Source organism: Lipophrys pholis, assembly GCF_963383615.2.
Source record: "Lipophrys pholis genome assembly, chromosome: 17".
In the NCBI taxonomy this organism is placed as follows: Eukaryota; Metazoa; Chordata; class Actinopteri; order Blenniiformes; family Blenniidae; genus Lipophrys; species Lipophrys pholis.
This window is the reverse complement of record NC_137643.1, coordinates 18,673,902-18,697,540: the sequence shown is the minus strand read 5'-3', so window position 1 is coordinate 18,697,540 and position 23,639 is coordinate 18,673,902. Positions and strand designations below refer to the sequence as shown.

General features: G+C 43.3%; 1 protein-coding gene across 4 annotated transcripts in view; it reads right to left on the bottom strand.

Moving 5' to 3' along the window:
* thrb (thyroid hormone receptor beta) overlaps positions 1-23,639 on the bottom strand; it is a gene marked incomplete at its 5' end in the record, with an annotated part of 103,576 nt that overhangs the window by 34,320 nt on the left and 45,617 nt on the right. For all 4 annotated transcript variants that reach the window (XM_080485544.1, XM_080485542.1, XM_080485545.1 and 1 more), the window contains one exon: positions 1,797-1,866. The remainder of the gene's footprint in view (positions 1-1,796; positions 1,867-23,639) is intronic.

Below are 23,639 nucleotides of genomic sequence, written 5' to 3'. Positions count from 1 at the left end.
CATTAACGAAGTCGAGCTGATGGGAGACGGACGGCCGAGTCCCGACGCACCTTTCGGGTTACATCAAGTCGCGGAGCTGCGGGGGAACGAACGACAATAGAAGAGTCCGACGTGAACTTTGCGCGTCACTTCTGAAAAAGACGATCTGAAGTCAGGCGCGGGCAGATTCAGGTTTCCTGGGTCTGCTGCAGACAGAGAAGCAATACAAACCAGGAAGATGATTTGCATACGTGCCGGGCCACAGGGGGGCGCTGTTGTTTGATCTTGTAATGCAACCACACAGTCGTGTGCAGAGAACAATAACGCTATGAACGCGAAGAAAATGGAGAGAAAATGGAGAGAACCCGACATCCGAACAGACTGATGATGCATCGGACGCTATCAGGGGAGAGTCTCAACTATAAAACTACTGATGTGGACGATAAAACTAGAATATGGACCGCGCGTCACACCACTACGGGTCGGCCATGTTTGTTTACAAGTGGATGAGCAGAAGGACGTAAATGTCCACTTCATTGAAGAAGCTGTTGTACTCAAGAGTGAACAAGTCACACCCTGGCGCGGCGAAAACGTTTGGTTGCTTTGCCCTCGTCTGATAATATGGCCGACATCGTACAGGAAGTTAGCTTGTAGCTCGCCGCTACCGTCTGCTGGCTCGACCCAGAAGCTGAAATCCACTGCGTCGCAGCTGAAGTTTGCCGGATTGCTCATTAAAACCACCGACTAACCACTAACAACGACTCTTATGCAGTTTTGCGACTCGTCCTTCTACGCCCCCTCGTGTCTTCGCGGTGAACTCGTTTGCAGCACAGACAACCCCGACGCAGAACTTCCAGGGGTAAATGTCAGGGATCGGTGGCAAACCTGACAGACTCGTAAAAATAATCCAAGTTCAGAGAGTTCAGGTGATCACAAGGGAAGAACCCCGAGCGTCTCGACACGAAGGTACAACGATGATCTGGCAACAGACGCATGAGGGAGGAGGGATTATGATCGCTGGGGAAGAAGGTGAAATGCAATACCAGAGTCAGACACCAGAGGGCGAACAGACGCATACACCCGGCTGACTGTGGTCAGCAAACACAAGCAGACTGAAACATTAAACTGGCAAACAGCACAAATGTCACTGCAATGTAGTGAATCATTCTGGTGGCGGCTCGCTGGGACGGCGGTCGGCTCGCTCTCCTCACGGTAGATCACCGGTTCGATTCCCTTTGTTAGGATTGATGTTCTTTCTCTGGTGTCCTCACACGGAGGGGAATTACTGACTTTAAGCTGCTTCTGGGTGTCAATGTGTGGAACCTGCTTTCACTATAACACTAGGTTTGAAAAACCACATGGAGCAACTTTAATCAGCAACTACATGAAGCAACTTTAACCTGCAAACACGAGGAGCAACTTTAACCTGCAGCAACCACATGGAGCAACACTTTGGATATTAACCTAAAACAAACAAGCAAAAAACAAACTTCAGACCTGAAAACTAATAAAAATTCTCAAACAAAAACAACAGTCGACCTAAATAGTTGTTTTTATGCAAAAGGACATCTAGTACTGATGCGACACACACACACCCACACACGCACCCACACACACACACACACACACACACACACACACACACACACACACACACACACACACACACACACACACACACACACACAAGCTAAATAATCACGTCATTTAGTCTGGGACGTAAACAAAGATCTGAGTTTCGTCACATTTATATCCGACTCAATGGGAAACGTGTCTGTGTGTGTGCGTGTGTGTGTCCATCAACATAAAGGTCTTACCAGAGGAGGTGGTGAAGTTTGACTCCAGGCAGCGCTGAGGAGGAGCCGCTGAGCTCCCCGAGAGAAACACCTAGAGAAAACACACACACACACACACACACACACACACACACACACACACACACACACACACACACACACACACGATGAGCTTTCCACTGTCGACATAGACTGAAACTCTCCTCAAGACGGCATTTTGTTTGGTAGTTTCAGTAAAAGCTTGGCGCCGCGGCGCCCGGCCGTGCGGCAGGACGCTCCTCCGCGGACACGGTTCAGGAATAATTCCCATTTTTTTCCCACCAGCTGCCCCGAGATGAGCCCATGAATCTTGTAGCTTTTTGCTTACTGCGTGTGTGTGTGTGTGTGTGTACGGAATTAAGTCCATAAATAAAAAGAACAGTGACACCACCGCCTGGCGAGGGGAGAAGAGACGTATACTGGAGTGTGTTCGTGACGGAAAGACGCAGAGGATCAGATTCTACAAGCAGAATTTCTTTCAGGAACCTCCAAAGAGTTCCAGCGCAGTTGAAACATCTTCTTGACGTCAGACGTTAAAAACGTCTGAGGAAGAGTCGATCACCTGCTGGGAGCGAAACCATCAGAACACACAGAATCCAGACTGAGAAAATAATCCAAGTCCTACTGGAAAGTTTCTTCACGGAGTTAAAACTGGACATAGACGTCCTTTTTGTGTCCCGACTCGGCGTTTCAAAGGAGGAAATATCAAACTATGACGATCGGGAATTCACTGCAAATATATGTCAAGCATGAAGGACTTCGATGTGGCAGTATTGATTCCCGAAGAAACTGAAATCGACCGAAGCGTTTACTTCCTAGGGACACCGACGACATCGGCTGCAAAACATATTGAAACGTATCACTGAGGCGTTTCCATGAGCTTCAACACATTCGGCCAATCAAATGGAGCCTTACGGGGCTTTTCCACTGGCGCCTCCTCAAATCGCCTCGGTCTTTAGGCCTTCCCACTACGCGTCAGTACCTGATACCAGGTACTTTTCTGGTACCTCCTCAACCGCGGTCCAGAGCAGAGAATGTGAGGTCAGCAGACGGCAGGCCTCCGATTGGCCGGGGCGTGATGTCGCTAGATGAGTACGGAGAGCGTCTCGTTCATTCGCCATTTTTAAAAGCCGATCACAGCAAGACGAACAGAACAGAGACGGAAGCTCAGTAATCGAACTCTGTGGAGCAAGAGTAGCGTAGTACTAGAACTGCGTCACGGAATAGTGCCAATTATCGCACTAGAGGCTAACCCAGGAGCTCACAGTTGGGGGTAACACGCGGTAAAGAGAAAGAACACTGTTTTACAAACCTCCAGTCGAGGGAACAGCAGGGGGGGGGGATTAAAACAGCACCACTTTGTGGCTGAATGGGGAATTTCGGTTGGTTTCATTTGAAGCGTGACGTGAAAGTGACCTTGTCGCTCTCACCATTTCCCAAAAATAGAATAAAAAAAATCGCAATAAACGGTAAAGTTTAAGTTTTCAAGTTTTGAGGAAACGGCTGGGGGAGGCTGGGGGAGTCGTTTCGTTACCAGACAGACGTTGTGCCAAAAACAATAAGCTGCAGAAACATGAGGAATAATTGAAGCGTGCGTCGATGCTAATGCATCCGCACCGCGCCGAGGTGGTTTGATGGTGATGAGGACAGGACTGGTCATCTCTCTCTCTCTCTCTCTCTCTCTCTCTCTCTCTCTCTCCTCTCTCATCTCTCTCTCTCTCTCTCTCTCTCTCTCTCTCTCTCTTCCTCTCTCTCTCTCTCTCTCTCTCTCTCTCTCCTCTCTCTCATCTCTCTCTCTCTCTCTCATCTCTCCTCTCTCTCTCTCATCTCTCTCTCTCTCTCTCTCTCTCTCTCTCTCTCTCTCTCCAGCAGCAGCAGTAATCAATTGTAATCAGACTTAATGGGGCACTAATGGAAAGCGTCTCCTCCCCGTGCAGCTCGCACGCTTTCTGCTCATCTGGGAGAGAAAATGTTTCCATCTGAAAGGAAATAATTGTTTTAATAACCCTGTCTATCCTAAACAACAAAAAAACAACAAAAAAAAAAAAACCCCAGTGGAACATAATCAAGTCCTGTTTATACTTCGAGTTCATTTACATGTTTTGCTGGTTTGTATTTTCATGTGTTCATTCCGGCTGGTGGCTCTGCCTGCCGGAGCTCAGCTGGTTACAGCCTCCCTCATATGAAACCTCCTCGTACCAGAGACTGGCTCTGCCGGCTATTTGACTTTTTATGGTGCTCTGCTTCACCCTACACCACCTTTCCACCACCCTACACCACAAGGTATTTCCGACATAACATTGCCTGAGTAACAAACACAACTTTCGGGACAAATGTACCCGTCTAATACGTTCCACTCACTAACAGGTGTCATATTAATCAGTGTGATTGGCGCCGACTTTAACAATCTGATTGGACGGTTGGCAGGCGATCGGAGGATTGACGTTCTGGCAGATTGAGACTTTTATCCTTTCAGACTCTTTTTTCGTCCCGATTCGAAGTCGACAGCTTGTAGGTTAACTGGCTGCACAACGGAGGCGTCTGGTGACGGCGGCGATAAAACCAAAGGGAATGCGAGTTAAATCGTCTTCAGCTGATAAAAACAAACACGTTTGCAGAGTTTTGTCCTTCTCGCTCAGGAGAGTCCAAGATCGGACCCGGCGTCCCGCAGGGTCTCGCTCCCTCCCTGTTGCTGCACACCTGATTGTAATGAGGGGCTCGTTATTGGGCTTTTTCACGACCTTGGTGATGACATCATCATTACGTTCAGGTATGCTGAAGCAGGGAGAGAGCTAAAACATTCAGGACGCCGGCCCCCCAGGACCCAGTTTGGACACCCCTGATCTAGTTGATGATTCCAGCCGCCGAGGCTCTTTAGCTTCTTCTCCACTGAAAGATAAAAACTAGAACCCAGCTGTGACGCTCTCCTCCAGTTGGAAATGTGCGTATTTATTTTTTATCGGGGGGGGGGGGGGAAGACAAGGAGAGAGATGAAAGGATGGAGTTCATGAGAGAGAGAGCGAGAGAGAGAGAGAGAGCGAGAGAGAGTTGTGAAAGACGAACCCTGATCAGTTTCCATGGCGACCAGAGTTATATTTGACAATGTGACGCACATTTTTTTAGCATCTAGTTTTGCTTTAGTCTTCTTCTCCAAACTGTGAACTAAACATTCTGAGGGTTGACATGAAGGGAAGTGTCGTGTAGTGTGATTCAGACCAAACATCTGGTCCTGGAGGGGGTCTGGAGGGGTCCTGGAGGAGGTCTGGAGGGGGTCTGGAGGGGGCCCGGAGGAGGTATGGAGGGGTCCTGGAAGGGGTCTGGAGGGGTCCTGGAGGAGGTCTGGAGGAGGTCTGGAGGGGGGCCCGGAGGAGGTCTGGAGGGGTCCTGGAGGGGGTCTGGAGGGGTCCTGGAGGAGATCTGGAGGGGGCCTGGAGGAAGTCTGGAATAGGCCTGGAGGGGGCCTGGAGGAGGTCTGAAGGGGTCCTGGAGGGGGTCTGGAGAGGTCCTGGAGGGGGCCTGGAGGAGGTCCGGAAGGGGTCTGGAGGGGGTCCTGGAGGGCTCCTGGAGAGAGTCCGGAGGAGGTCCGGAAGGGGTCTGGAGGGGGTCCTGGAGGGGTCATGGAGGGGGTCCTAGCGAGAGTCTGGAGGGGTCCTGGAGGGGCTCTGAAGTAGACCCCCAAAGGCTGGCTTCAATGGTTTTCAATGGCGGAGGTATTAGATACGGTTTGATAGGAAAACCTCATAAAAGCTTGTTTTTATTTTCTTCTTGTATCCAAACATGCGCTGCCAACTGCATGCTGGTGGTCTGATCAGCGATTATACCGTGTGCTCTGCCTCTAATCGCGGCTCCTTAACTCTCAATGATGCTCCAACCAACTAACAGTGGAAATTAGGAGCTGAGGATCCCAATCAAAGTAGAAATATTAGAGCCACTTCAGACGTTTGAGCTCCTCTCTTGTCAAGTCATCGCTTAACAATCCTCCCGACCCAAAAAAAGAGCTCAAGTCATTACGACAACATCATGGAGGCGTCCTGCAGCAGATGGTACTGTCCCCGCAGAGTCCTGATCACAACATCCAGACTGACAGCATTTTTCACATTTTCTTGTAACATGGTATTTGAAGCAGTAGCATGGTATTTTTGACAGTATCACAATGTTTACCATTGTATTTTTGATCAAACATCATCCTTGTAACATGATATTAGATTCAGTAATATGATATTTTTGACAGTATCATGATGTTTTACATGGTACCCGATGTAGTAGCATGGTATTTTTGGCTAAATCATGCCGTGTAACATGGCATTTGCTCCAATAATGTGGTATTTTTGACAGAAGTAAAATGGCCATTTTTGACCAAATCAAGCAGTGTGCCACCGCATTCGAGGTAGTAATGCTGTATCTCTGACTAAACCATGCTGTGAACCATGGTGTGCAAGGCGTAACATAATATTTGATGCGGTGACCTGGTATTTCTGGCTAAATAATGCCATATAACATGGTATTTGATGAAGTAATCTGGTATTTCTGGCTAAATAATGCCATGTAACATGGTATCTGAGGCAGTAACATGGTGTTTTTCGGCATATTATTACTGCGTATCATGGTATTTGAAACAGTATCATGTTGTTTAGGCTGGCGGTTCAACAGACATAGTTTCATGGTGATTTTTACAGTCCTGTACAGTAAACTGCTGTATATTCCACAGTAACAATGGTGATAACTCACTGACAGCATGGCGGCATTGTAAATTTAATAGCATCAGGGTAGATTTCATTGTGCGTTGCACCATACATGTCGTGGATTTTAACAACTGGAGCTCTCCCACGGTAAGGATACAACACTGGCACCATGATTCACAAACCACAGTAAAATGTTATACTGCGAGGGGACGATAAAACGGGACGGCGGATAGATAAACCGATTCCCATTTCATCTGCTTGCAGCTCTCGGTGTTCTCTACCGCTGTGAATCTCGTCCAGAGGCCAATTTATCCACTAAACCCGGTATTCAGTCTCTCAGTAATATCGCCTGACACGGATCTACCTAAAGTCCACAGAGCCAGGAAGCAGGACGCACAACACGTCTTCAGCAAAATCTTGTCAAAAAAGTCGGCTGCTTTCATTAAAACGCAGCTGCTCAAGGAGGAATTAAGAAAGTTTATCATACGGACTGAGCGTGAAAGTGGCGTCAATGAATCCTATGTGAATACATGATGTGACAGGAGAAAATGGAAGAAATTACGTTTCACAAGTGTTTAAAAATGGTCAATACGGCAGAGAGGTTGAGCTTTTTAAGCTTCAAAATAGCAACAAAACAGATCAGCTACACAAATGCAGAAAGTTTCTTACACATGTAGAGCCAGGCCATCCTGGCTGCTGGATGAAGCATCAGCATAAATGACTTGTGTGTGAAAATACTGTGAAAATTGGCCACATAGGTCAATTTACAAACTTTACTAAAGCAAAACGAAAAGCAGCAAAAAAAAAAAAAAGAAAGTCGAGAAAATCAAACAAATAAACCAGAGGAGAAGAATCAGCTTTTTTGGTAAAAAGCAGCCAGAAACCAGGCAACGGGCAGATTTCTGGGGTGGAACCCTCCCGGCGTGCCAGTCAGAACAGAACATCCCGTTCATGAACCCCACGGTGACCTGAAGCTCCGGGCTCAGCGTGAAGCTCCAGCCGAACACCGCCGGGTCCTGTGATCTGCTGCACACGAGCAAATCCTGCAAACATCAGGACCAGCGGTTCCAGATGTTGTGAGTCCTAATGAAAAGCAGCAACGCTAACAGATTCAGCTTCAAATGACCCAAACGTGGAGAATGCCGGGAGGCCGAACCAGTGAGACACCAACTTCTCCAAGTTCAGAACCGAAGTGAACTGAAGATCCTCAAATAGCAGATTTACCAAGAAAGTTTGGACGGAGATAAACTCATGACTTCATTCCCAATGTGGTGTTGTCTACAACTGAAAATCTCTGTTGGCAATATATACAGAGCGTGTACAGAGTTTCCTCCACGGTCTCAATATTTACAATGTTTCTTAAAGGAGTTGTCGCCTGGAAATCACCTGTTTCCTTGTTAAGACACGTATGTTGGAGGTTTTTTTCTTCGTTTGTGCGAAAACCACCTCTGTCGAATTTAGAGGTTAGCCGTAGCTAACCGCTAACAGGACGAGTAGAAACTTTGAACCTTGTGATTCACAAACGATCCAGTATTTCATTTTAACTCTCTGGGCTGCAGGATGTTGGCAGACGGCTCCACGATCATTTTTGAAATTTTTTATTTCAGCCGCTTGCTATTAGCAGCGAATGAACTTTGAACTCCAGTTCCTGCAGACAATCGTAAACCGAACATCCGTACCAGTTAAAATCTCCATGTACTCTGGCGAGATGAAGTTGTGGTGTGAAAAAGGATCAGAAGGAGCTCTAGGTTTGATTTTATTTCCCTAAAAAAATTTTAAGAATTGATTTAGAGGCAATTTGAGGGAGACTGGATACGTGAGGCTACCAGCTGACGACACCTTCAAAACAAGTTCTGTGTTTGATAATCTGACGGAGACTCTGGTAAAGTGACCCAGCAGAGGGAGGTCGTTCTGGAGGACCACGCTGAAGCTCCATTCAGCTTCCTGGAGAGATTAAGTTCTACCTGGACTGACTTTAGGTTGGACGAACATCTATAGCAGGAGTTTATAAAGCTCATGAGTCGCTGTCTGAGTCACTTTCCTGCTACTCTAATGACTCAATGGACTTCCAGTCAGAGTAATGGAGTAGTTAGAAGCAGGAGGAGCTGCTCTCCCAGACTTTCAATTCACCCACAAACAGACTCCATGACTAAATTTATCCTGGTGAAAAGACAGATGAGGGGGGGAAAAGGGCAACCAGAGGCCAAAAAACCCCACAAAGATTAACTCTAAAGACCAGAGAGAAGAAACGACGACAGCTAACAGCAACATAGCAGCCCAAGCTACCAGCGGCGAGCGCCCCGGAACCAGCATGATGTCCGCAGACGTAACTAAAGTGATTGACGCGCTGAAATCTGATCCCAACAAGAACAACGACCATCTGAGACCAGAATTTAATCACTGGGGACAAGAAATCAATGGAAAAGTTGGGTGGAGGAGACGACACAACATTCACAGCTTTGGAGGGATGGCGGCAGCAGAGAAGATCCAGTGATGAGGTTTAACCTTCATCAGAAGAACTGGAAAATACAACGTGGCACAGATCCCTCTGATGTTAATCCGTCGTCCTCCAGGGGAATACAACCAAAGAGCCGGAGCTGGTCTGTCAGGATCAGTGAGGAGCCATGAACCAAGCGGCATTTCTCTAGAAGCAACTAGAGTCCTTGGAAGTTTTTTTAAATGCATCCGAGACGACCATCCATCAGTCCATCTTCTTTAACGTTACGTCCAATTAATTAATGGACCCAAGAACAAAGTGTTGGACGTCTCCAGGCCACCATCGTTGGGCAAACTACCTCTATGGCATGTTCTCGGACTGAAGACGAAAAACCCAAACATACAGAAAGAGAATATTACAAATCCAACACATGAAGGCCCGACATGGACCCAAAGCCAAAACCTTGTTCCTGGTCAGGCGACAGTGAGAACCACCATTACAGGGAAATATCATTTGAAGGAGTTTCGGTAACAGTTCTTGTGGGAGTCACAGAGCTCTGTTGTTGTCAAGACATGAGAAGAGACTGACAAACTGAAAACACAAAGCAAATCCAGAGCTGTTAATGCTGTTAGACTCTCCGACGGATCTCAAGAATCGAAAGTTTTCAGTCTGACATTTATGTTTGACTTCCATAATTCTCCTGAACCTCACCTAAAGCTCACATGGAGCTAATGCAACGGCAGGTGTTGGAAAACGTCTAAAATCCCTCAGCCACTGGTCACTTTTAGCTGTGATGACGATTTGACCCCACCGAGGACAAGTTCAATTATATAAGTGCAAAACAATTCACTGTGTCACATCAGCATGAGTCACTTCAGTCAGAGAGTAAGCTGGCGGAGCGTTACAGAGCGTTACGGACGTACGAGCAGCATTAAGTTGACTTTTTGTGACTTTGACTGACCGGCTGTGGCGCCGTAACGAATCGGCTGCGGGATGAAAGGCTGAGCGGCCGTCGATAAGGAAATCCTCACTTCACTCAAACTGAACCCAGACGAGCTACACTTGTTGAAATGGCACAGGCAGAAGAAAACAAACAAGGAAATGTCATTTAAAAAATAACTAAAGACAAAAAAACCCCTAAAATGTCAAGAAAACAAATTCAAAAAGTAGTACTACAAATTCTGAAATAAGTACAAATAGCTGTGAACACAGTTTAAAGTAAGCCAACTAGATGGATAAAAAGCTACAATAAAATGTCTAAAGTTGAAATAAGTAGTCATGAAATGTCATAAAGATAGAATAGAATAGGATGTTTACATTGTCATTATAAAAGTACCACTGAATTACAAGACAACTATTGTACAAAGCACAAATAGAATAAGACAGAAAGATAAAATATAGAAATATAACAGATTCAAAACTATATATACACATGAGAGCCAATAATAGTATAAGTATGGTACGCAGTAGAAATAACAAGCGTGACAACAAAAAAATAGTAGGTGTAAATATATAAAAGGTACATAAGATAGTTTTTTGCTGTATTCATAACTTCGTGAGTTGTTTTATCCTCATTTTAAAGCTTAAACATGATATTAGGATCCAGATTAGAACAGCTGTAATGACGTGTTGATCCTCTAGAGGGCGCAGGGAGTGCGTTTAATCATTTGTTTTGGTCATTTTAAAAATGCACTGAAAGGAACCAAACCGAGACGATGAACAGGTAGAATAAGATATTAGCTCAGTATTTATACCCTTCAGTGAATATCACGATTTAAAACAATGAGCGAAAACGCAGAAGTAGACAATAACATGTTCGGAAACTGCAGTTATGCGACTATCATTTCATGGTCCTCTAGTTTATTGAACAGATTCCTCTGGATGTATAATTAAAGATGCAGCCCGTTTGAAGCGATTTTGTTTTGCCTCCGTTTGTTCACAATAGCCCGGTTAGCTCTGGGGATGCTGACCCCGTCACCTCTCTGCCTCGGTCGGTCGTTCACGACGCCACTTCCTGCAAACTGCTGCTGTGCTCCAGGCTCCCGGTTCGTCTCTGTTTATCATATGGAGAAATGGCCTGAAGACGGCGGTGGGTTACTAACGCCTCGTTCACACTGCAGGGAAAAGCAACCCAATTCAGATTACCTCATTCTCCTTCTTCTTTCTCTCGTCGTGTTTAACAACCACTGGAAATTGAATTTACATGGGCTGACTCGCGTTGCCAGATATGGCGGTTATCCCCCAATTGGGGAGCCAAACTTTTAAATTTGTTTATTTTTGTTCATTATTACACATATAATAGTTTTACAATTTATCATGATTTCAACACAGGCTGAGTTTTATTGAGGTGCGTGGGTTTTACGTGGTTTGGGCTGAAAACAGTGAGTCACATCCGGCGACCCTGACCGGCGTGCCATGCGTGAATAGCGTGCTCAGCGTGACTTCATTTTGTCTTCTGCGCTCTGAGGCCCGAAAACATCCGGTCCGATCACGTTCACACGGCAGGTCACGTTTGAAATGATCACGCCAAAAAACAAATCGGATCCCATCATCAAAAAATAAATAAATAAAATCGGAATTGAGCATCAAGTCTTGCAGAGTGAACGGAGCCTAAAGGTTCAAATGCAGCTTTTTTCAGGCAGAAACACAGAAAATGTGTTTAGGGAGGAAACAACTGAATATCAGTTCACTATTGGAGGCCGTCGGGGCCGTGATTAAAATGGATGCTGGGTTTTAGTCTGGTTATCTAACAACATTACGTAAGGTCACTAATTAGCTGAGTGACTTTGCAGTGGAAGGTGCTTTTCATTGTCTTTAGTAAAGGAAACGTCCAGGCCGTGGCCTGAAACCGGTTTCTGACTCATGTCGCTGTGCTCATGTTGCCTTTCTGTCTTTCTCCTCCGTCGCCCTCGACAACAGCGGGAGAAACGGGAGTCCTGGTGGATGTGAGGTCAGCGACGCTGTCGGGAGGACAGAGGAGCAGTTAAGACGTGAGCGTGGACGGCCCACCTGAGAGGGACCGTGCTCGGGTTCAGACCGGGTTACGTAAGCCTGTTTGGCCCCAAGTGAACCGAGACGCTGCCACGGCAAATCTAGTAGAAATATTCTGGGATGAAATGACTGCGACTCCATTTACTACAATTTACCATGTATATATACACACATCTATCAATATCTATACATCTATATAGATATATATATATATATATATATATATACACACACAGGATTGAAAGCTGTAAATAAAACTCTCAAATGAACATAATCGCAGCTTTTTTACCTTCGGGAAGGAAACTCAGAGGCAAAGTTTTTAGCCGCGTGTAAATGTTTATCTATTTATTGGTTTGTATGTATGGTTTTCCCAACTTTTCGCACAAACTATTCACCTGAATTGCATGGGCTGTGACCTGCGAGCACAGTGAGTCGGGCGGTGGTTTATCTGTGAGCCACCGCTCAGCGTTTCACACGGCGGAGTTGCGAAACACTCACAGGCTAGTTAGCATCGACATGAGCGAACGGCTATCATGCTAACGATGCTAACTCGGTTCCGCAAACAAATGTGGCGTTGGTGAAGGTCTGCGTTCTACCGAGCGACGTTCTGGTTGTGCTTCTCGTCGCCTGTTTACTGAAATTAACGGCCGTATAGGCAGAGTCTGCTAAAATGACTGTAAATGTGTGTAAATGAAATATAAACAAACAACCAAGCAAATAAATGAATAAATAATAACTGTGACTTTAAATAGTCGTAGTCATTTCAGCACGGCAGAAGGGACTTGTCAACGACAAGAAACAAAAAATTATGTTATGAATAATAAATAACCTAAGATTAAACTTCCTTAATCCCCTTGAAGAAACCTATTCTCACGCATTCACTGATCTTATTCCTCGGAATCGGTGGTCTGTCCACTGTGGGAATCGAACCTGTGACCTCCTGATCCCTAACCCTAACCCTAACCGTTGACTTTGTTATATTGAATAATTTCTCCTCAGGTTTTTTTTTGGACCTTCTATGCTTTTAAATTTTAATTAATGACGATAAATGTGATCTTTTATACGGAATCTCGCGCAGCAGGGCTCCGTCTGATTGGCCAGATATGTTGACGCATGGAAACATTCAGTCGAGGCTCGAACCACAAGAAACACAGAAAACACCAGAAACCTTTCGATTACTGAGATAAACTTCACCAATCATCCCCCAGAGTGTTTTCAGTTGACATACTATTGAAATTCAGAGGTAATTGTGACATATTCAAGTTTAGTTTTGTTTTTAACTCGTCGATTGACCTCTACTTATCCTGGAAGACTTTCTGAATTAATAACTTTTATTCCTTGAACAGAAAGTACCAAGAAAAAAGGGAGAGAATGTTGCACAGAATCAGCTGGAGGGTCTGATCTGCTTTCACGTCACGTCAAAGAAGAAAAAAACATCTCGAGTCAGAATTCAGCTCACAAGCAGAGAAACTCAGATATACTGAGAGAAACCACAGCCATCGATCTCAGTACCTGAATTACAGCAGGAAACGGTTTTTAACGTCTAAATAACAAAGTCCACGACTTTTACGTCCTGGAAGGTTCTTCAGTTTAGAGAAGAAGGTTTTAAAAGAGAAAGATTGAGGAGAAAGTGACGATAAAAACTGGACGATCAGGTCAGACGAGTGTGAAGATCACCATTCATCCAGGCGTTACCTTCAGGTTCACCTCAGGTTCACGTCAGGCGTTACTTTCAGACGTTACCTTCAGGTTCACCTCAGGTTTACCTCAGGCGTTACCTTCAGGTTCACCTCAGGTTCACGTCAGGCGTTACTTTCAGACGTTACCTTCAGGTTCACCTCAGGCGTTACCTTCAGGTTCACTTCAGGCGTTACCTTCAGGTTCACCTCAGGCGTTACCTTCAGGTTCACTTCAGGCGTTACCTTCAGGTTCACTTCAGACGTTACCTTCAGGTTCACCTCAGGCGTTACCTTCAGGTTCACTTCAGGCGTTACCTTCAGGTTCACTTCAGACGTTACCTTCAGGTTCACTTCAGGCGTTACCTTCAGGCGTTACCTTCAGGCGTTACCTTCAGGTTCACTTCAGGCGTTACTTTCCGGTTTACTTCAGGCGTTACCTTCAGGTTCACCTCAGGCGTTACCTTCAGGTTCACTTCAGGCGTTACCTTCAGGCGTTACCTTCAGGTTCACTTCAGGCGTTACCTTCAGGTTCACTTCAGACGTTACCTTCAGGTTCACTTCAGGCGTTACCTTCAGGCGTTACCTTCAGGCGTTACCTTCAGGTTCACTTCAGGCGTTACTTTCCGGTTTACTTCAGGCGTTACCTTCAGGCGTTACTTTCCGGTTTACTTCAGGCGTTACCTTCAGGTTTACTTCAGGCGTTACCTTCAGGCGTTACTTTCCGGTTTACTTCAGGCGTTACCTTCAGGTTTACTTCAGGCGTTACCTTCAGATTTACTTCAAGCGTTACCTTCAGGCGTTACCTTCAGTGTAATTCTAAATGTTTTCTTCCTCTTCATGACCCTCTCTTTGACTGATGCAATGTCAACTCTGGAGCGACTTATAGTCCGGGAAATACGGTAGTTTCGTCCTACAAGTTTATAACATTATTGAGCTTTTGGTTGTGGATCATTTCTCATCTACAAGCAGGAAAAACCCTGAATCTGATGGTTTCTATCAGAGTTCTCCAGGTAGAATATCTATCAGGTCCAAACATCCGGGACCAGATCTTGTATAAAACTTTCTTCAACTTCAACGTCAGAGTTCTCCAGGTAGAATATCAAAAGTGTCGACAAGCTTCAGGACTCTTGACCGTTGTTATTGTAGAAGATCCAGAAACCAGGATTACATCAGATCTACAAAACGTCACATGTTTTCTTTAATACCTGAATACTGTAGGAACTGGAGTCAGGACTTTATATCAGAGTATTTAATGTAGAACATCTAGAATTGTCTCAACCAGAATCCGATCCAACAAGCAGCTGATTTAAAAAGGAATCACACGTTGATCTGGATGAAATAAAGGTTACATATAAATCATGGATTAATCTGTCTGATGATTGTTTTTAGGTGAAATTCAGAATGTTAGATCTAAAGACATTTTAAATCACATAATGTTCTAGTATTTAGTCTTTAAATTATACTCACAGGCTGAAAAAATCAGACAAGGTGTCACAAGCTTCTCCTGCAGAGATGAGGCTATTTAAGGTCAAAACTCAAAACATTAAAAGGAGAATCTGTTTACTACTTTCTTATTTTTGGAGATTTAAAATGAAATTAATACAATTTTGTGCTATTCGTGTCTGCATGAGCTCTTTTAAAACACAAACAATCACTTGTTCGACGCATTTTTCAATCAATTTCTGTGAGAAAAATGAATTAAAATCAGAGGAAACGATACGAGGCGTGTTGGTTAACCCTTAAAACTGAGCTTATAGTTTCAGGATTCATTTCAAAATGACGCATCCTGACACAGTTGATAATCTGCAGACTCTCTGCTTTCGTTTCACTAGTTTCTGCGAGCGGCAGAGGAAACCAGAGCGTCTGAAATGTGGAAGTGGGATGAAAAAAAAACTAAAGAAGAAACAAAAGGCGACGCAGGCATTTCACTGTGGCGTTGAGAACCCGGCGGTGCAGTTTGGTGCCGACTAAATTTTGACACGACGTTCTGAGACGAGTGCAGGTTCGGCGGCATTTAAAGGGTTAACGGCGGGAACATGATGTGCATCAGTGCTGAAGGTTGGAGGGGGAAAAAAAATAAAAAATACCCAAATTTCATGCTTCTGTGTGCGCATGCACACACACGCACACGCGCACACACACACACACACACACACACACACGCACACACACACACACACACACACACGCACACGCACACGCACACGCACACACACACACACACACACACACACAAACTGCGCGTTCCCGCTCAGCCTGAGCGTGGCTGTGTGAGCAGGTCACATCAGGACAATGCGCCGTCTCGCTCGCTCTGTTAGCAGCAACAACCACCCCCCCCCCTTTTTTTCTTCCTCTGTGCCCCCCCCCCCCATGGACATAATTTCAGAGAGAAAAAAAAATAGCAAAAAATACAACAAAAAAAAGTGATGACAGCAGCGGCGCTGAGGGAAACCATTGAAAGGAGCAAATAAAGCTGCATCATAGCGTCTGCTCCTGCCCCCCACCCCTTCCCACCCCCACCCTACCCCCCCGCTCCCTCCCCGACATCAAAAGTGTGCGCCCGTCCTGAGCCGACACAGCTCCAGATCGCCGCGGTGCATGGTGGGTAAAAAAAAAAAAAAAAAAAAAAAAGAGAGGACAACTCAGGACACATGCAGGGGGACTTTAAGGATACTGCAGTAAGCTGTTCACAATGAGAGAGAGAGAGAGAGAGAGAGAGAGAGAGAGAGAGAGAGAGAGAGAGAGAGAGAGGGAAAAGATGCAGAGAGGAGGGAGGGAGGACACAGACAGGATCAGCGGAGGATGGAGGAATTTGACTTAGATTCTGACAAACAGTGTTTGGCTTCTCTCATTAGATGTAGATGATCCGGGGGGAGGGGGGGGGGGGTGGGGGGTGTTGGGATGTGGGGGGGTTAACAAAGATGAAATAAACCACAAACATCGACGTGGCGCTCCTGCACCCCCCCACCCCCGTTTCGTGAAGGCGTCGGTGGTTCGCTCGGGAAGCGAACCGCCTCGACACTCAAATCAGACAGGAACTCCAAACACACAACAAACAAGGTGATTTTGTTTCTCCACTCGGTGATCAATACATGAATCCGGAGGCGGGTGGAGCCGCGCCGCTTCATTTCGTATCAACATCTGCTTCACTCGAGGAGGTCGTTTCAGGTTGAACGGTCCATATTAGTTCTCACTTCATGGAGACTTTTACTCCCCAAAAACCGCCGGGATCCAAACCACATCACACGATCTGCTCGCGTCCGCAATTCTACACGTTTTGGTTCCAACGCCTGAAGATTTACTAATGCAAGACATTTTCTAACCGCATGTGGAACAGCAGGGGACCCTTCCCCCGAGGGTTCCGTCGTTTTTTTTGCATTTTCATTTCAGGACAGTTTTGCTTTTTCAATGTCCGTTTCCACGGTAACGGCAGAAACGCCGAAAACAAAGTAATGAGCAGTAATGAGGTTTTATAATGAAACCACACACATGCAGAGAATAATACACTATAAACATGAGCACTGGGAGTACACAGACATAATGGACGGATGAAGTTGTGACAATTTTCTTTTTTATTGCCCGTCTCCTCGCGCATGTGCAGACGAACTATTGACCTCGGTCGCGGTGCGCAGGCACAGTACAGTTGCCTTCTTCTTAATGTTACGTATATTTATCTATTTAATCATTTTCCTCTTTAAACATCCCCACAAACCGCTGGCAGCCTCCAATCACTGTTGAAATGTTAAAAATACCTCAAACTCCTCAAGTGTACGAAGCAATCGAAGGTTTCAGTCGACAATAAACGGACACCATGAGGCTGCGAAGTTGCTCATAAAAGTGAGACTCATTTCATCGGGTTTTGTCTTTTATGCCAGCAAAGTTCGGAATTTTACTTCAATAAACACTTAAAACTATGTTTGCTATTCTTGGACTTACCCACTGTACCATCTTGTGGTACAAAGTGGTATTACCACACTGATCATGTGGCTGCTATTTAATGTGTTTGTTTTTTTTTGGGCAATATTATAAGGATTTTACTGAACATGTTTCCAAGTGAAAATAATACACATTGTTCCTTTAAGTGGAGTTACTAGGAAACCTAATGTTAAAAATTGCGTCACTATTTTGAACTTTATAATATTAAACCTGTGCTGCTTTTCCTAATATTCGCCATCTTTCAAATACATTCCAGCTACAACACATCTAGGCTGGTGTCAAATTACAACATAATATAGCTCATTTTTTGTAAAAAAGACATTAAATCATTGGTTTTTGGTGTTCTTTAGGTGAAAATGCAAATTCAATTGAAAGAAAAGTAAAAAGTCCTGATACACTCAGCACTGCTCTGAAACGATCACACCACTGAAGGCGTTTCCAAACATTGTGGTGTCGGTTTCACATTAAATCCCACAAAACAACACTCCACCTCGAAACATCCACACCTGAACACTGGACTGGACTGCGCATCACATTTTCATTTTACAAGAAATGTTTTTACAATATTCTTGTTATTTAACATCATTCGGAATATTTAGGCTTCAAAACAAACATTTTAACTGAACACTTTAATATCATATTAAACAGTTTGACAAGATCCTCCGTATTTTTATCTTTTTTTTTTATTAAATGTGATCTTTTTTCAACATTCTAATGATAGTTTGACCTTTCAGCAATATGTAATACAATTTTATTCTCAATATTTAGACGTTATTGTATTTTATGTTGATATTTGTTATTTATCAGAACAATTTCTACCTTTTTGTAAATATTTCTAACAACTGTTGATTTATTTTGACGTTTTACAAGAAATCCTAATATTTCACTGATTATTTCAACATTCTCAACATAATTTGAATAATTTCTTTAACAACAAATATTTCAGTGATTTTGTCAATATTTAGAATTTATCATATTACTGATTCTTGATATTTCATATTAAAAAATAAGTTAAATAAATAAATAATTTCTTTCACTTAATCTGTTAACATCAATCAAAACATCCTGATGTTGACGTAAACGTTTGATCATAAATCTGAAGGTTACTGGAACAATTGGGACAATCTGTTTAATTCTCTGCATTTCCACCCTTTTTAAATCAAATTTATCTTTTATCTTCAACGTTTTAACATCATTTTCACCATCTCAACAAAATGCAATCAAATGTTTTTCTCAGTATCTAAATGAATTAATTCTATTATTTATTATATTTATCATAGATATATTTTTTTACTGCAAGAAATTGGAATAATTAACAAATATTCTGACAATGTTCATTATATGTTGAATATAATTTATTTTATTAACTGTTTCCAACAATATATGTTGAAATGTTATTCATAATACTTTAACGTTATTGTTGAAAAACTTTCCCAAACTTTCTCATCAGCATTTTCAATATTTCAACAATATTTCATCATTAGTTTCCAATATTTTGACTAAATTTTTTTATCATTTATTCTATATATTATTAATAATGATTAATGGACATTTTGAATAATTTCTCAAACATGTCAATGTTTTATCAAAAACATCCACATGGTTTGTAAGAAAAGATGTTTTTACTCTTTTGTCCTCAACGTTATTTTCATATTGTGTACAATGTTTATATCTCAATGGCATTATCAATATTTATGCTTTATTCTATGATGTATTATAGGTACTATGTATTATAAACAACAAAATATTTTACATTTATTTCTTTATTATGTTGGTAATGTCTTAATGGAAATATTAAAACATTTTGATTTTATTTATTAAAATTATTCAAATCTTTTACAATATTCAAACCAATTTAAAGTTCTCTTGTACATTTTGACTCTTAGCATTTTATATGTTATTATAAATAATCATTTAATCTTCATTTAATAATTCAGTATTGTTTTAACAGCAACAACAATACTTAATAATTATTTAAAAAATATTCCAAATCCTTTATTTTGATAGAGTTCTTCCTCAAATAGTGTTTCATTTTTTCTCAACTTTCTTTCTATTATACTTTAAAAACACAAAAACATAATTTTACACTATTTAATAGTGACATAGAGAATATTATACATTTTATTTTTCATATAAAACTGTATTGGTATGTGTTTTGTTTATTAATGTTATTTACCATTTGTCAATCTGTACTTCTCAATATTTTAACGTTAACTATTTTCACCATATTTGTCTTAAAGGTATTAAGAAATTGCACATTTTAATGTTATTCCAAATATTTTTAGATACATGTAAACCTTTTTTCTCCACATTGTGTCACAAATCTAAACATTTTGATAAAGGTTTTTTTCTTAAATCACAAGATTGAAATGTTACTTTTAGAATATTATTCATATCGCAGCCTGCTGCCCTGCATTGTAATATCATTCGCATCTTATTTCAGCATCTTGACGTCTATTGATTTTGTAATTTTCGTTCATTATCATCCTTTGTGGATTTGATTCTAATTGGCGCACTAACACAGCAACAGGCGGTTTCTTTTATCTCCTTGTAAAGATGTTAAAGGCCTCGTGTCTGAATGCTCGCTGGAGGAATAAAGTGGCCGCGGTAAACTTTAATGCCCACGGAGCATGCGAGCAGGAACCTGCAGCACTCAAACATCAGAATCAACAGCAGCCACAGGATCTATTTCCCAGAAAAAACTGTCAAACTCGTCCACATTATTTCCCCAAACGCGGCGAGATGCACTCCGGCAGCTTACCTCAGACGAGACTTTAAGTGAGCCATGATCTATTATTCAGGAGGACGTAAACACAATTCCAGGCATTGCAAACACTTTCTCAGCCATAACGCCAAGGACTCACAAAGCCGCCTTGTAATTTGTGTTTCTTTGAAGGACCAGAGTTCTTAGTGGAAGCTGGATTTTGCAGGCCGGACTCAACAACAACAACAAGATTAATTTCATGAAGATCACCTTTGGACTCCGGCAGCAGCTTTTTAAAAAAAACAAAACAAACAACAGCAACAGTCGCTGCTGTAAATACCTGCTGTGAAACGTAGGAGTCAGTTTTATCCCTTCATCTGTGTCTTAACGAGTCTTTCACAAGTCGCTCGCCCGCAATAAAAGCGGGCATTAAGAAAACCCTCCGGTGAACTCTTCACCGTGAACGCCTCGCCGTCGACCTCAGAGGAACGTTTTTTTTTCGAGAGCCGGCCGCCCGTGTTGATGGAAACCTTCCCTTCACTAACAAATGTTTCGCCCATTGGTCTTTTGTGATCGAGGTCTCAGAGACGTAGCGGAAATACAGTATACGACGCAGGAAGTGAGATTCAGCTGGTATTCGCCGGTATCCGGTCTTCTTTAACCCCTTTAAATCAATTCTTAACAATTATTGGCAAAAATAATCAAACACGGAGCCGTTCTGATCATTTTTCATCCCGCAATTTCCACTTACCAGAGTACATGAGGGATTGAGTGGTGCGGATGTTAAGAGCGCGTTGATTAGCCGCGAGAACTGTCAGTCATGACGATAGCATAGCGGTCTTTGTGTGCACAAAAAATATACATTTATTTATTTAGTATATTTTACAGGGACCATGTACAAAAAAAATGACTCTTAAAGAAAATATGCTTTGTACCAGATTTTAGCCGTAGCGGGCACACAACATAATGATACATATCTACAAATATAACGTACAGTAAAAATGTATAACGTTAGCAGTAACCATTAAAATGTAACGCCAGCTTTCATAAAATTCCTACACATATTAAAAATCTTAAGGAACACATTATACAGAAACGAGCAGAAACAAATTCTAATACACATTAGAAATATAACCTACAGTAAAATTTGTAACATTATTATTAACATCAACAATAATCATTAAAATTCAACACCTGGAGTCTTAAAATTTACGCAAAATACTAAAATACATAAAAAGAAAACAACGTTGGAGCGTCGACAAACATCCAGCCGCAGATCAACGCACCCGGAGATTCAAAATAAAATACTAGCGCTTTCATAAGTCACATGGGTCAACGTTAATACTTGTCCTGTTAGCGGTTAGCGGCTAACCTGTTAGCGGGACGGAGAAAAGGCCCTGGCCTTTAAATCGTATAGTTGCATGACAAACAACTCACAGCACCAACTTGTGGTCAGGCAGGCAAACTACAGCGTTTCTCGATCGTCATCAAAACTTTGCTCTCTGCATGCGACACATTTACTGAAATGAAAGAACGACTGCCTTCGTTCTCCAGTAAAGAGGGATTCAAACACCAAACGTCATCAAGTTTAGACGCCAAAAGGCCTCATTGAGCTTTTGGCACCGAAACTACTTCAACATGTTTAGAAACTGAACCTTGGTCGGATTCAGGGTACCTAAAGTACTTGTTCAAGTTCAAATACAGAACATATTTTGTTCAAAGTACTCGGTTTTGTCGGCACCAAAGCGCCTCAGTAAGTTTTAGGCACAGAAAGTATCTGATAATGTTTAGTCACCTAAAGTGCTTGATTACATTTGGAAACTAGAAGTATTTGTTAAGGTTGACGTTCAAACATCCAAAGTACTTGAAGACATGCGTTCAGGTAAACATTCTGGTTTGGCCTAAAACTACATTTATGACATCAAATTCTATTTCTGACAGGACAAACCTGCTCTTATTCCAAACTTTGAGGCTTTAATTAGTCTGTGGGAGGAAACTGACACAGAGAGCAGAACAGCCTGGACCTGGACCTGGACCTGGACCTGGACCTGGACCTGGACCTGGACCTGGACCTGAGTATTAAAGTATGTTTGGGGGATTATGTGATTCTGTCGTGCCAAAGTGTTTTTTATAAAGTACCTCAACCTTCCAACTCAAGCTTTGACAAACTATGTTCTATTTGGGAACCAAAAGTACTCGGAGAGGTTTAGGGAACGGGATTATTTTAGGTGGCAGAGATTCTTGTGGAAACTTTAAGAATCAGTGTTGGATGTGAGCTGTGTACAATCGTCTAAATATAGAAGCTCCAAAGAGGTTTTTCCCTCCTGTTCTGCACTGATGTCGTCATTTCATGAAAACACCGGGCTTCACCAGACCAAAGGACAGACAGAATGGAAGAATGGAACAGAATGGAAGAATGGATGAGAGGAAGAGGCTGGCAGCCTCGGGAGGCGACCAGGAAGGAGAAGATGAACGATGGCAGGCCTCCAGCGCCGTGGCAAAGTGTTGGACGAACAAGATGTTTCTTGGCAGACGGCAGGAGGCTGCCTGCTGCCGAATTCCAAGCAGTGAACTCATAGAGCCCATGAACACAAACAGAGTGAGAGAAAGGCACATTAAAAGGAGGTTCGGTGAGGAGGAATCCGATGTGAAAGTTACAGCTTCAACCGGGAGTTCAGTGAGTGACGTTCCCACTGCATCCCTAACAAGGCGACGGTCAACGTCACGGGGTTTATAAAACAGTGTCGGAGCCTCTCGAACTGCAAATAGGTCAGTAATGGGCACCCTAGGATTCTCTCCAGAACTCCTCCTCTGATTGGTCACCCGCCACGTCTCTGGGGCAGAAACCTGAATACCAGGCTGGAGCAAAACCCCGGCTCACCAGGAACCCTGCCAGGACTCTAAAACACACAATCCGCTCAAGGTCTGACATTACACAACATTATGTGACTGGAACACACAATGGAGGCCAGAGAACCGCGGCGGTCCGTCCTGACAGAGACGTCCAGGGTCCCGGAGACCAATGAGTCCCAACGAGCCTCATCGAGTCTCATCGAGTCTCATCGCTCCATATCAAGGGTCAAACCAGGAAACTGCAGATCCTTGGATTCTGGATCCAAACAGATTTGGAAAAACATCAATTCTTTGTTTTCCATGAACACCGTGGCTAAACTCCACCCAACAGCTGGAAGATCGATGTCTGTCCGCCTGCACACACACACACACACACACACACACACACACACACACACACACACACACACACACACACACACACACACACACACACACACACACACACACACACACACACACACACACACACACACACACACACACACACACACACACACACACACCTCTGTTCTCCAGTTATTTACACTTTCATTTGTCGGG